General features: G+C 43.2%; 1 protein-coding gene across 1 annotated transcript in view; it reads left to right on the forward strand.

Moving 5' to 3' along the window:
• Window positions 1-14,097, forward strand: part of LOC117001889 (ubiquitin-conjugating enzyme E2 Q2) — a 48,189-nt gene that overhangs the window by 1,654 nt on the left and 32,438 nt on the right. The gene's annotated exons all lie outside the window — the stretch shown is intronic.

The following is a 14,097-nucleotide window of genomic DNA, read 5'->3' on the forward strand; positions in this document are numbered from 1 at the left end:
GCTGGTGTACCCTTAGCTGCCAGTTGAATTTGATGGGTTTGTCAAGTCACAACTAACAGGCAAGCCAGCAGTAAGGCCTGAAGCTGTTGTGCCCAGGATTTGTGCTGTGGTGTTTATCTTCTTCAGAGACTGTTCACTGGAAGTACTTTTGATATATCTCTTACTGGGAGGATTGTGCCCCCTCAGCTACAGGCCTTCGGTTGAGGTGTATCTGAGCAAGCAAGAAACCACGTAAGTCACCGTTGTCATGTTTGTGCTAATGAGGAAACAGTGTCTGCAATCTGCTGTTACAGTCACTTGCCCCAAAGGTCAGGAGATCTTTCACATGCCATTACACTTGTGGCACATGAACTTGCAGAAAGAACAGGAAAAGTGCTGCTTGAAACCTCAGAGCTGAGACTTCTGCTTTGATGAGAGGCTGTGTCTGAATTTCTTGAAAGTTCTGTTTACAGTTGTGTGTGAGCTGCTTGGTGCTTTCCAGTGTTGGCTCATTTTTTGCTCTTGGAGGCAGGTGGCTGTTTTCCCTGTCTGTTAAAAATAAATGTGATAGGGCAACCTGAGATATAGAGGTGGCTCCCTTGAAACAAATGGGCAGCAGGTGATAGAGCTAAGAAGAGAAAGCTCGTCTCTGGGCTTCTGTCCTAGTTCTTTGACACACATTTTAGAACTCTTAAGTGTCACAAAAGCGTTGTGTGGTTTGTTTTTTTTTTTTTTTTTTCTTCCCTCTTCCCACTTAGGGCCGAGAGACTCCACTGATTGCCTACAGGTATTTTTGAGGATTTTTGTGGGCATGTAAACTAGAAGAGTCTAAATCTTGTTTACTGTGCTTCAGTGGCTGCAGGTATCAGGGGAACTAGAACTTCAGATAGCAGCAGTAGTGTGCAAAGACTGGGAAGGCTATGAAACTGTTGGTAAATACAGGGTTTTTTTGGGGAGATTCTGCATCAGGAGCTGCTGTCTTAGCATTCTGGATTTGCAGAGCAAATGTGCAGTTTTAACTGTTTGCTTCTTCTAGCCAATTTAATCCCAGAATATTGATCCAACCAGGCTATTACCTTTTCTCAGCAAAAGCATGCAATGGGTTGTGTCTGGGTTTTCAAGAATCCTGTTAAGGGGGAAGAGTAAGCACAGAGCTCAATCACTGCTTCTTTTCTTTGTGGTTCTGTTAGCATTCCTCAATATTTGACATAAAATGACAGCTGTCTAGCAATGTGTAGAGATGCTGAGGTTAGGGGATGGAGAAATAACTGGTAGGGAAGGAAGCTTTCAGCAGCTGAAAAGAGATCTGATAACTAAGTTTGCTCTGATATTCCCAACAAATGTTTTTTTCTCTCCAGCCTAGAAGGAAGAGGAAATGTTCCACTGGAAAGGTGAGGGAGCAGTGTGTGGATCTCCACAAGTTTTCTAGACTGAAATTCACAGTTTGAGAAGTCTGCCACTGGCATTTCTCACTGAGATTATTTGCTGATTGTCTCTGTAGTGTAAGTTTGTAGAACTACTGAAGTTCAGTATTGGCTGTAGCATCTCAGGGATACTGTATCTGTGACACTGAGCACTGCTTGAAATTAAAGCAAGACACATTTAACTTGACAGCTCCTCTGTTTGTAGAGTGGCAGCCAAACTTTGTCCAAGTCTGTCCTTCACTATTTCTGGTAGTGACCTGTATTAGAGCTTACATGGTTAATCAGATTATTTTAAAAGAGGCACTTCAGGGTGGCGTCACCCCTGTCAGAAACATTGCTGCTTATTCCTGAGAACTGTCTAATTATTGAACTTGTTCAGGCTGTGTACCTTCACATGCCCATTTTGTTATGCCAACAGCAGTGTCTCCATTTGGAGTTTTATTTCTGCTTTTCTCAGGTTTCCTTTTTAGTTAACAGCACTATTCCAGTTGATCAAGTTCAATAAACCTTGTCCTGTTCCACGTATGTTTTGAAATACTATCAAACCTTCAATTCTCTGGCCTTACTTAGAGGAGTGTGTTTATTGAGCGTGACTTTAGGTAAAGTGTCCTTCAATACAATCTCTGGTTTCAGTTTGGTACCTTATCAGACTTGGGTCATAGTATTGCAAAGGGTATGCTAGAGTTGTTCTACACTGAAGTCTCTTGTTATTTCAAGGAAAAGGACTGGCCTGGATGGCTGTAAAACATTTAGTACTTTCTATGTCATCTCTTCAAAGAGAAACTGGATATTAATATCTCTCCACCTATACACAAAATTCCTGTTGAAGTACTGTATCCTCAGGTGACCGTTGCAGGTAGAGTGGGGGTTTGTGCCAGTCCTGAGTGGGAGCAGGTTTGCCCTACACAGATATAGGGCTGTGACGTGCAGTGATACCCTTCCTACTTCAGCAATTCAGTCTGGCTGATATGGCTGACTCAGTAAACTCCTGCTTCTCTGTTGGGAAGAAGCAGCTTCTGCTGAAAAATACCCTGCTGCTAAATCGGAGTTAGACGCTGCTGTGAAAGACTTGAAAAGGTAGCTGCCTGCAGATAACTGCAATTGATGGGAGAGGGGTTTATTTTCCCTTAAAACCAGAAGGGATGAAAAGCTGTTACCTGTGAAGCTTTTGACAAGAAGGTATATACAGAGAGTGAGTGTATTGGAACCTGGGACAGTTCTTCAAAGGCACAGGATTTTTGTATTGAACTCACTCCTCACTAATGCTTAGACAGCTGGTAACCTTTTTAAAAGATTTATTTGTACACAGTACTAACCACACAATGAATGAGGCATTCTGTTCCAATCATGGATTTATTTTTTTTATACATAATTAGACATTCTGTAGTGAGGTTGAGACCTTTGTCTTGCAGCACATGGATGCCAAGACTTTATAAAAGCATACATGGCTTTATCTTGATAATAGGGTTAGAGATGTTTGATTTTTAAAAAAGGCACTCATGCAACTATTATCAAACATAACATGCAAGAGGAATTGACCAGGTTTAGTATTGTTTTATTTAGCAAAATTAAGCTAACAAAAAAATTACTGAAAGAGTAGTGAGGGCTTTGATTTCTCTTTTATTTCAGAACTGTAATTGGAAAAAGAGTATTACAAAAAGGAGTAGGAGGAATCTTTTGTGTCTGGAAGACAAGACCTCTCTGACACCACAGTCTGGTTGTGTGATATGTGAAAGGCTGTACCCAGTGCTTCAAGACTTTAAAGATGGTTCTGTCCTCCCTATAAGCTATGAGGTGCTCCTAAAATATCCTGGAAAGCCACAGTGGTGGGCTTCAAATAGGAGTGCTGGCATATGTTGAGGTCTCAATGTACAGTAAATTGTGTTCATTTCCAGTGGCTTGCTTGTGTGAGTTGATGATACAGTAACCTCAGAACTGGGATTGTTGTGATCCTTGAAACAGCTCTGTGTGCACTTCGATAATTCAAGAAGATTTGCAGAAAGAATTGCATTCTTTTTACTCAACAGCCTTCCTCATGTGAGCTGTTCAGGAGGTTTTGTGTATTGATGCCTTGTTGATATTCTCAGCATGTATTGAGTTTGGTAAGGAGGTGTGATGGTGTCCTGAACTCTGATAGTGCTGCTTCTTGCAGACCAGCAGAGGCTGTGTGCTGAAACTGAGTTTGCTGCATTAAGGACCTGGCTGGCATGTAGAAATTCTTAGTGATTTCTTGTTGATTTCGACTATTTCCCAGTCTGGTTTAGTTGCAGGAGCAGCTGTCCTGGCACAGCACTGAGTGGGAGCTGCTGGATCCAGCAGGGCTGCAGGTGGGGTGGCACTGCAGGGTGGCACTGGACACTGACCTCTCCTGGCTGCAGTGCCTGGGGTGACACCAGCCCCTGGGCCTCCCCCTGACTGCTTGTTACACTGACAGCTGCACCACACTGAACTGCCTGCAGTTTGTGTGCTTGAGAAATCTGACTCTTTCCTGGAGACTGCAAGGTGCCGAGATGGGGACACTTCTCTACATAGTAGTAGTATTAGGAAAGAAAAAGAGGAGGTGAAATTTCTTGATTGGAGCAAATGTTTGTGGAAGTTGATTACCAGACATAACTACTATTTTAGTTATGCCTCAGCGTGGACTACTGGTCAGTACTGTCAGGTTGCTTGCCTTTTTGAGGTTTTGGAGGATTGTAAATGCCTAAATTCCTGGCTGGAGTATTAGGGTTTTTTTTTCCTGTGAATGGTAATATTCCATTTTTAAGAGATGACAATTGATGATTTAGTATGTGTTCTAGTGTTTCTTGAGCTACAAGTTATGTTGGAGAAGCAAAAGCAACCTTTCACCAACTCCTGGAAGACAACTGGAAAATTGAATGACTGATTATATTAAGAAGGTGCTATTTAGCATTTATATCTTCAATCAGTCTGCCTGGATGCAGTACACTTGAAGCTAATATGATCGCAATAGTTCCCAGTTGATCTCTGGTGGCATCAAGCATACCAGTTATTGCTTGTCTTACTGATGTCTTGCATCCAACTGTAATCTCAAAGCGTGGTATGACAGTAATGACCTTGCATCTGGGGATTTTTTCCTTTATCTCTTGCTTACAAGACATCTTGGTGCACTAAATGCTGTAGAGCAGCTAATAGATGATTTCTGAAGATTTAGTATGAGCTATGTTCTTCTTTCTCTCTGACCTCACAATCTTTGGCCCCCTTGGAGCAGGAGAATTCAATGCAGTTGGAGATCTTGCAGAAGCTTCTTCAGTGTGTATTCAGGAAGGCAGGAACATAACTCTGTTAGAACTTGTATAGTGGCATTAGAAAAAAATCAAAGTGTTCCTGAGCTGTGGTGTTCAACGTACCACAGGCTTCCATGAATTTTTGAAGTAGGAAATAACTGTGGTAAGCATTGTGGTATTTAACTTAATGGTAAACACTGGTTAAACTCAGTGGTACTGAAGTTTTGCATGTGGGGGACAAAGTTCCATGCAATGGCTCCAATCTGAAGGACTGTGGCTAAGCAGCATCAGGGCAGCTGTGTCCATGTGGCTGTGAGGGGAGAGCTGGGAGCCTGGTGAGTGGGGGCTGGAATGCTCTCGGGTGTAAGGAGCAGCAGGACCTCTCTCAGCCATGGGTGAGAATGAAGAATTCTTCTACCTGCAGTGTGTCTGGACTACAGCATTTCTGTAAAGGGAAAAGGTGGGAGAGAGGAAGATGCTCTTGGAGAGGGGAAAGGGTGCAGGCTGAAGGGGGATACTGAGTGATTTGAACACTTGAAAGATGTAAATTCCTGAAGTTAGAGGAAGAAGGAGAAGCCTGGATCTTTTGGGTGACAACAGAGGTGATAGCAGGCTTTGCGTACTGTGGAGTAACTGTGTGAATGATAAAGGTGGGGGCAGGTCTGCAAGGAAGCTTTCTGGAGTTAAGTTGGTGAGAGAGGGCTATGTCATAACTTACTTATAACCAGTTCTGTTCTAGCCATACTAAAGGCATTTCTTGTTACTCTGGCTTTGTGACACTCATGTTGATGATAACCGACCTGTATAGTTGCAGAAGTAGGTAATTAATAACTCTTGGTGATTAGAATGAGTTGATAATTTGTTTCAGGTAACCAGACTTCCTGCAGGAATTTGGACACATCAGATTCTGTACTGGTAGTAAAAAGAGTGATGGAGAATCAGATTTACAAAATTACTTTCTTCTGAGTGCAGTGCTAGCTGGAGTGCCTGTGTAAGGTGTGCATTAAAGAGACCCCCTCGTGTGTGGGGGCTCCCAAAAACCAGCCTCTGACACCTGGCCAGCTGAGGGGGCAAACACACTGTGGGTGTTGGTGTGTGAGGAGCAGGACTGCTTGATCCTGCTGCTCTGAGGTGCTGCAATCAGAACCTGGACCAAGTCTCAGGTCTATAGCCATATTCCCAATCAGCAAGACATTAGTCTCCAGCAGTGCTGTGTGCTTTGCTCAGTTTGGAGTGTGGAGGATGCTTAACTTCGTTTGTTGCTGTTAACATTGGCAAAGCAAGGTTCCTTAGCTCCCTTAGGTTGGCCCTCCAGGTTAGTGCACATTCTCAGAGACTGCACAGCTGACTTACTCTGCTGTTAATGCAATCGTGGAGTGTTGGGTTGTGTTGGAGAAGCAGTTCAGTAACATCTGCTGGATTTTTACTTTGGGTCTGAACAAAAGAGTTCAGAGTGTTTTTTGGTTTTTTTTTTCTGTGAATTTCCTTGAATGGAAAGATTACATGCTGCATTATGATGATGTGAGGAGTAAAAGCTGCTTCACAGTGGAGAGCAGTAACTGTGTTTTATCAGAAGAGTGCATTTTTCTTTTATGCTCCAAATTCATGTTTTAATTCTGTGGGGTTTTTTTCCACTGGACAAGTAGCCTCCTGCCTTTTGTTTGATATGGAGAGAGAACGAGAATGAGGTGGTGGCAACTGATAAGAGAATCAGATAAACCTGTTTAAACCTGTTTTTCCCAGGGCTGTGTGCAATTTTGTGTATGGGAATTGGCAGTTGGGACATTTTGCATAGATTAGGTAATTTGAAGAACAACTGGCCGTAAAAACTTGGCCAAAAGAAATGTCTGAATTCTAATACCACATTTGCATTCATGTTTGTGACCATTTGAAGTGATGTTCTGTGCCTTTGCTACTTTGGTTGTAGATGTTTTGGCTTCTTATCAGGTAAAGATGTTTTGAGCAGGGAGAGATGTGTGTGCCTGGACAGAGAGATATGGAAGTAAAACACTGAAGTATCTTAGAATATTCCACGAACTTTGAAGTTATTGGCCTCTTGTATGTGCCTGTGTGAAACCAGAAGTTGCTGAAGGTTTCAGGATTTTTTTTCCTCAAAATGTTATTTTCTGTCTTGGGTGTATAGAAATTTTAAGAAGTTAAAGATTCTCTAATAATTTCTAGAGAATTCTATGGGCTTGGGTTGAGCCAGTGAATGAGTGCAAATTACAAACTGCTTGGATTTTGGAATAATTTGTGCACAAGTGAATTGCCATACTGTCCGTGTTGATCCTTCTTAGTTCTGTGGTGGCTGTCAGCAAAGACTGGCGCTTAGAGAGGCTGCTGAATAATCTGAATTTACAAGAAGTGTTCCATGGAGTGAGCTCTCAGCTGATGTGGAGCTGTGCTCAGGACCCTGTGCAGAGGGTGGCTGGAGAAGGTGCAGTGTCAGAGCCCCACACTGTGCCTGTGACAACTGATGTGACAGCAGGGCCTTGTGAGGACAGAAGGGATCTCCAGAGCCATTCTGTATTCTCACAGCACACATTTCCTCCTGGTTACTTTGTGGTACCTTCTGCAATCGGTAGGACTTATTTGTACAGAGAACTGTATTTTTGTCTGAGACAACTTGTTACAGAGTGAGTTTTACTGCCATCTGTGGAGTTGTGGTTTGTTATTGTCTTTCTGCTCTATGAGGCACATACCTTTGACCCTCTCTCTTCTCTGGCATGGCTGTGTTTAATGACATGAACAATTCTAAACCAAGGTGCTGTGCTACACTTTCCTCCTTCCCTGGAGAGTGTGGGAGAGGCCAGCTGTGACCCTGTTAACTGTGTTGATTTAATGTGCTCCTGAAGTATTGGCCTGTGCAGCACTGAGTGTGTTAGCAGAGCTGACACAGAACAGGATTAGGCGATTCTTTCACCTTCCTTCTGAAGGTGCAAGGTGATTAAGCTCTTGCAATCCCAGGGATCCTACCCAAGGATGGTGCTTCACCTGGGGTTGTTATGTGGAGGCTGTAGCTGTCAATACAACCATGAGATGTGAGAGTAGAGCTGCAGTAATTGAGTGTGTTGTGGAGAGATATGTATTCTACACAACTGAACTCAGTGCCTTACCAAGGCAGGACTTGGAACAAGAGTTCTCACTGAACCGAGCCTGGCAGACTTCAGGGAGGGTGGAAGACAAGGAAAGCAAAGGCTTGCCTTTGGGCAGGTTAGTAGCATGTTATATACCATTTTAAAATTCAAGGAGAAAAGCAAGTTAAAGCAAGTTCCTCTTGTTTGGTAGTGATGTTTAAAATTCACTCTGCTTCCTTGCTACCACAAGTACTAAATTTCATTTTAAACCCTCCATTGCAAACACTTCTCTTATCTTTTAGAACTCTGGATTGCTGGCATGTTAGATTCTTTAGGAAAGGACAAACTTTTCATACCTAAAAGTGCAAATGTTAGAGTATTGTAATGTTCAATGACTTTATCTATGCAACACAGCAAATGGTGGTATCTGAATGTATGAAAATAAAAATTTGGAGGGTTTCAGTTGCTGGAGGTTTCTGGGAAATAGTTTGGAGTACTTTCAATGAAAGTGATTCTTCATGGTTTCTTTTTTCTTACTTATTATAAAGGATTGATTGAGAGGGCAGATGACAATCTGCTGGCTTTTAAAGATTCTTAAGCCTGTGGATTTCACTGGCACTTGAGCTGCTAGTGGTAGAAAATACTTACTGCTTCTTAAGCTGCCTTTGGAAAATTTGGCCTCTAATAGTGGGAAACAATCTGTCAGTTGTGTAATCACAACTAATGCTGTTTTAAGTAGCTATAAGTACTAGTGTTTTATGGTCACCAAGCTAAACTTTAGCTTTAAGAATATCTTCCTAAATCCTGATACTTTTGTTAATATTAACTCTGTGGGTTTTTTCTTCTGAAGGCAGCTTGATACAGGTGGAAAAATAAGTGGTGAATGATTGACTAACAATTGCAAATAATGTGTACTGAAGTGTAGCTAACTGTTGTTTATTCTTCAGTATTTATTGAATGCTCATGTAGGATGTGTATATGACCCTTAATAAAGATCTGATTCTGCTGTTTAATTAAATGGCCAAAGTTGGAAAGCCTTCTGTGATTTGAAATCAATAATTTGGCATGTGTTTATAGCTGCAAATGTATTTACCTTGAGAAGATTGCATTAGGCCTCTGAGATGTCTTGTTCCATTAGGATTTACTTCTTTACCTAGATTTGGGTGAGCAAGAATGTCTCTTCCCAGCCTTCTCAAGTATCTAAGCTGGTTAAAAGACCTGAAAGTTTGGTGTTCTGCTTTTTGTAAGTAAAGGAGGGTGAAGAAAAATTTGGGGACTGAGAAAATAAATATTAGAGGGACTGTTAGGAAAATTGGCTAAGTTCTGGTTGTATCTGGTATAAAAAGAATAGAACTAGGTTCTGTCTATGGTGGGGATTTTGCAAAAACTAAAAAACAGAAAAGAAATAAAACTGATTGAAATTTGTTCAGACAGTATGCTAAGGATTTTTAAAAGAAACCACCCCCACACTTTTTCCATCTAGTATGATCGGGAAATTAAAGAAAATTAAGAACTGTCACCGTGTCACTGTGATTTAAATCATAATGCAGTAGCCATGTGTTTAAACGGTTTCCTACCATTTAACTGTGATAAAATGACTCAGTTGTGTACAAGGAGAGATGATTACTCTTTTACCTTGTAGCAAACTGCAGGTACAGGTTGTTCTAGTGTTAAGAATGAGGGCAAGATGTGTTGGTTTGATGTAGCAACATGACAATTCTAACACTATTGTAGTAATTTAGAAATGTCTCGTTTAAAAATCTCTTAGTAATGTCGAAATTGTGTCACTGTAGCTTTAGAAAGTAGGATAAAGATTATATAACATTGCAAGGAAACGGCCTTATTGTTAAGGATGAGAAAGCTTAGATAGGATATACTTAGATGACAGATCCTGCCCAGGAAAAGCTGTCTTAATGTGTGTGTTCCTGGAATATTCTGTCACATTTTGCTGCCTTGCAGAGGGTGTAATGGAGTGTCTGAGCAGTGAGATCCCATGTGTATTCTTCTAACACGGAGGTTTCCCTAAATGATTTTGATCAGGTTTGAAATTGTTCCCATGCCAGGAGTGCAGGGCTTTACTCCCTTTGTATTTTGTGTTTATTAGCAGGCTGAATTATTTCACTGCATTCTGTGGCAGAAGCATTTGCACTGACAAAGCTTCCAGTCTGTGCTGTGCTGATACAAGAGTCTCTAGAAGTGATGATGCTGTGAATTGTGATTGTATCTGTGCTGCTGTAAACATGCTGCCTGTGATGTCAGCTCTGGGCTGCAGGAGAGCAGCAGAAAAGCAGCAGTTACATAAAACCTCTCCAGTACTGAGAATGGTGAGACCTGTGCAGCTGAGAGACAGCACAGGCACAAAATCACTGCATGGCAACTTTCTGCTGAAGGGCCACAGCCATGGGGCTTTTCAGCCACTGACAATTAGTAGTAAAATAACTGCTATTTTAGGGCTCCTCTCATGACATGGTGTCTTTGGGAAGCCTGTGTTCCCTACATGACACAGCAGCTCAAATCCACCTCTTTATAGCATGCAGATACAGAAAAAAAAGCTACCTTAATTCTCTCAACAGAATTAACTCATGTGAAGTTCAGTTGTTTGACCTTACAAGCCACAAGCTTAGCCTGCTGTGGTTATTACAAACCCCTGAGCCTTTTTATATCTCAGGTTCAGAATGTTTGAAGTTCATGTGTGAATTCTGTATTTCAAAATATAGTGACTCACATCCGCGTGGAAATCAGCTGTTCCAAAAATATGGATTACTTACAGATCTAAAGAAACTTAATGCCATTCATGTTTTTAAATTAAATTAATATATTTATTGGTAGGTGTGAAGAGTTAAGAAACATCGCAACAAAATGGAATTTTGATTGAATTTGTATTTTACTATTAAGCATCTGTTGTGATAAAGTTGGAGTGTGCAATTAAATAGTCATATTCCAAAAATCTAACACTTGAAGTATTTTCTGATACAGCTGAGTAAATATGCTTGCAGTGTTAAAGAGCCTTTCTGAGAAGTACACTCTGCGCATTCATGTTTCAAAAGCTAGATCAGACTAAAAATTGGAATAGTTAATGTTTTTTAGGACATAGTCATTCACGTGTGCTATACCCTAATAATCCAGGCAGTGTGGAGCCCTAGGCTTTCTCCCCTACAGGAGGGCTTGTTTTCAGGGCAGGAATTGGAGTGAGTATAAAGCACAGTAAGAGTTCAAGTAGCCACTGCAGTGTATTTAAACTCCCAGTGGGATTGCTTGTTCACAGATCTGCGCTGTTAGTCCTGTCCCTGGCTAGTGACAGACGTGCTGCAGGTATTTTGGAGGAGATCGTTCTGTAGGCCCCCAGACTGGAACAGATACTAGTTGCCCTAAACAATGTCCTACTCTGGGGTCGTTCCTTAAAATCTTCATGTGGGGAAAGGAAAAATAAATTTGTCAGAAAAAAGGCATATAGTCAGGGAAGAGTTGAGTTTCACTCTCTAAGCCATCTTCAGATTCCAGATATGATTTAGAAGAGAAGACTAGCAGGTGGTTCTATAAATCTTTGCAATTAATAGACTTGTGTTGGTCTGGACTAACATACAGTAATTTCACGAATACAAGCCGCAGCAATTTGACAAAAATTTTGGTGGAAACCCGGAAGTACGGCTAATAGTCGGGTGCGGCTAATATATTAATAATTTTCTGACATTTACAACCCCAGACGTGCCAGCCAGAGTGCCGAGCCAAGCACCGGCCAGTAAAAGCCAGCATTTCGCAATTGTTACAGTGTTACCGTGTTGCCCTGGCTCCCTGCAGGCAGCACGGGGGGTGGGGAGAGAGGCGGGAGAGCTCTCTTCTTCCCTCCTCTGCTGCAGCCCAGGGGAGGAAGGGGGGGGGGGGGGGGGGGGGGGGCGCCGCCTTTGCTGCGGCCCGGGGAGCCGACGGGGGGGGGGGGCGCCGCCATTGCCGCGGCCCGGGGAGCACGCGGGGGGGCTGCGCTGCCAGTGCCGCGGCTCGGGGAGCCGACGGGGCGGGGGCGCCGCCATTGCCGCGGCTCCGGGAGCCGACGGGAGCCCCGCGCAGCCATTGCCGCGGCCCGGGGAGGGGGGGGGAAGTGCGCGCCGCCATTGCCGCATCTCGGGGAGCCGGCGGGAGCACCGCGCAGCCATTGCCGTGGCTCGGGGAGGAGGCGGGGTGCTTTGTCCGCGCCCGCCGCCGGCGCCACGGGCGCGGGAAAGCTCCGTCGCCGCCCGCCGCCGCTGCCGTAGGAGTGGGGGAAGCTCCGTCCCTGCCTGCCACCGCGGGGCAGCGCCGACCCGGGGTGACCGAGCCCAGTGGCAGCGGCGGCCGGCCCCGAGCGGCAGCACCAGGCTGGGCCATCTGGCCCTGTCAGCGGCCCCTAGCGGGCCGAGCCTGCACAGCCTTAGCTCAGCCAGTAAACCCCGCCCTCCCGCGGTTCTGTTACTAATTGCACGCGGGTCCTCGCTGCGAACGACAGAGCGGCTTATATTCGTGTGCGGCTTATCTATGGACAAAAACCGAAATATTTGCCAACACCCAGAGATGCGGCTTATAGTCAGTGCGGCTTGTATTCGTGAATTTACTGTAATTTTTAAAATGTTTGATTAAAATAAAAAGAGAAAAAACGTGTTAGCAGAATGGTGCATGTATGCACAGCCCAAATGTGACTGTATCTGGAGAATATTTTTGTTCTGTTGAGTCCGGGGATTTTAAGAAACAGATGACTTGGTGAATCCTGGAACGGATTTTGCTTACTCTTTGTACTTCTTGATAGGAATATTAGTGTAACCTTAAAACCATGGTAGCAGTATTTACCCTACTGTCTTTTTCTTAACTTGATGAGCGAGACTGAGAAGTGTGGGTCTCAAGAGCAGCTGGGTCAGACAAGTATTGAGGCAGAGATTCCCTGGGACGTTCCCACTGCATGTCCAGGACCGTGTGCTGTGGGAGAGGTTGAGGTGAGAAGGTTGCACCAGTGCAGAAGACTTCACAAGAGGTTACATGTTGTTAAAAATGAGTGAGGTGTATTTCAGGCCTTGTACTGATGACCTTTAATGAAGTTTAGCTCCTAAAAATACGAGTTTAGAAACCCAGTGGCAACAGGGAATTCAACTGTGTTTCTCTCAGAGATGGAGGTTAATGTGGCAAGTGAAACTGAGGAGAAAATGCACTCGGGTTCTGTGTTGTGCGAAGGAAGGGATTGAACCAATCTGTCAGCCTGCCTTAGCCATAAATCTTGGCAAGCTGAGCACTGGACTTTACTGATAGATATTGGAGTTCTTAGGCCTTAGTTAATCAGGAATAGACATTCCAAGGTCTCTATTTTGTGTGGGAACATCCCAGGGAATCTCTGCAAACTGTGGCCCCAGTGCCTCAATACTTGTCTGACCCAGCTGTTCTCAGTCCACTCAATGGGCAGAGTGCACTTCTCAGAAAGGCTCTTTAACACTGCAAACATATTTACTCAGCTGTATCAGAAAATACTTCAAGTGTTAGATTTTTGGAATATGACTATTTAATTGCACACTCCACACTTCTCAGTCCAGCTCATGAAGCTAAGAGAAAGGCAGTAGGGTAAATACTGCTACCATGGCTTTAGGTTACACCAACATTCCCATCAAGAAGTACAAAGCAAGCAAAGTATAGTGTAGTGTGCTTTGAAGTGAAGATGAAAGATGTGAACACTTTGTGTTTTCATAAAGATACTGGGAATATCATGTATTCCTCTAACGGGTTTTTAGCTGTGAGTTAGAAAAAAAAATGTACATAAACTTGAGGGGATTGAACTTGTTAAAAAATAAGGCTTCAGTTTGCAGGTGGGAATTTTAGAGCTCTATATGTAGAACTTCTCTGGAGTCTGGTGTCAGTCTGTTTGGTGTAAACTGTTGTCCTTTAGTCATGGCTTTGTTTATGGGGTTCAGCACTTCAGATAGGTCACTTAGGAAATGCAGTGTATTAAAAGCCAGTTCTGACATGCTTGTATTTTTCTCCAGTTTTCCAACCTTGCCTGTTAACTGTTGAAGAATGAAGCATAATTTATTGTCTCTGGAATGAGAAAGATGGCTTTTTTTCCCTTTTCAACTGCAGTGAGGGAAGTAAATTAAAATTCCCTCATTATTTTGTAAGACCTGGGGATATGAAGATAATATCTGGGTGATAAAGCTGAGGTTCAGCAATTTGTCCTCTGCTACTAAAATTTAATTGGAAGGGTGAGAAGTGGAGGATACCTTAAATAACTCAAACAAAAGAAGTAAAATCCACACTCATGGAGGATATGAAGGCACACTTGCTGTTGAGTTGGAAGCTCCATGTTATCTTCCATCGCCACAGTGTTACCAAACCTGTGTGAGGAGCAAACTGGAACTGGAA

Source organism: Catharus ustulatus, chromosome 12, assembly GCF_009819885.2.
Source record: "Catharus ustulatus isolate bCatUst1 chromosome 12, bCatUst1.pri.v2, whole genome shotgun sequence".
In the NCBI taxonomy this organism is placed as follows: domain Eukaryota; kingdom Metazoa; phylum Chordata; class Aves; order Passeriformes; family Turdidae; genus Catharus; species Catharus ustulatus.